This window comes from Oratosquilla oratoria, chromosome 23, assembly GCF_046742065.1.
Source record: "Oratosquilla oratoria isolate Oo_2021 chromosome 23, ASM4674206v1, whole genome shotgun sequence".
In the NCBI taxonomy this organism is placed as follows: domain Eukaryota; kingdom Metazoa; phylum Arthropoda; class Malacostraca; order Stomatopoda; family Squillidae; genus Oratosquilla; species Oratosquilla oratoria.
Window position 1 is genome coordinate 18,498,304 of NC_134799.1, and position 788 is coordinate 18,499,091.

The window sequence follows — 788 nt, forward strand, 5'->3', positions numbered from 1 at the left end:
TAAAAAAAAAAAAAGAAAAAAAATCTTTCAAGGTCACAACAACCTAACAAAGCTTCATGGCCCAGAACGAAAGATTGAAGAAGAAAAAGCCACAACCTAAGAGAGCAGAAATTTAGGGCAAAATGAAATGAGGATAAGATTAACTATCTGGAAATAAACTTAGACTAGGTTTTCTTTGTTTCCTATTCCAACACACGTCATCTTGTTGGAATGTCCCAATACACACACACACACACACACACACACACACACACACACACACACACACACACACACACACACACACACACACACACACACACACACACACACACACACACACACACACACACACACACACACACACACACACATACACACAGATAACACACATATATATATATATATATATATATATATATATATATATATATATATATATATATATATATATATATATATATATATACCACCAGGCTTTAATCGATAGGAAGACAATCGTGGATAACACTAGGATAGTTGCACACTGTGCCAAAATTAAGGAACTATAAATGCTTGAAGCCATCCACATTAGGGAGAGAGCTCCAATTTAATATTCAATGTAATATGATTTCTGCCATCCCGCTATTTAATTCTTCCACGAGATTTGGAGCCCAGCAACAGCAACACCCACCTCCTTCCTCTCCCCCTCCCCCTCCTACACCTCACCAACCCCCACATGACCAGCGTGGTGCCCCAGCGAGAAGACCTACCTTACCTGACTCCCCCCTTCTCCCTCCTCCTCCCCTTCCCCCTCCCCCTCCCCCTCC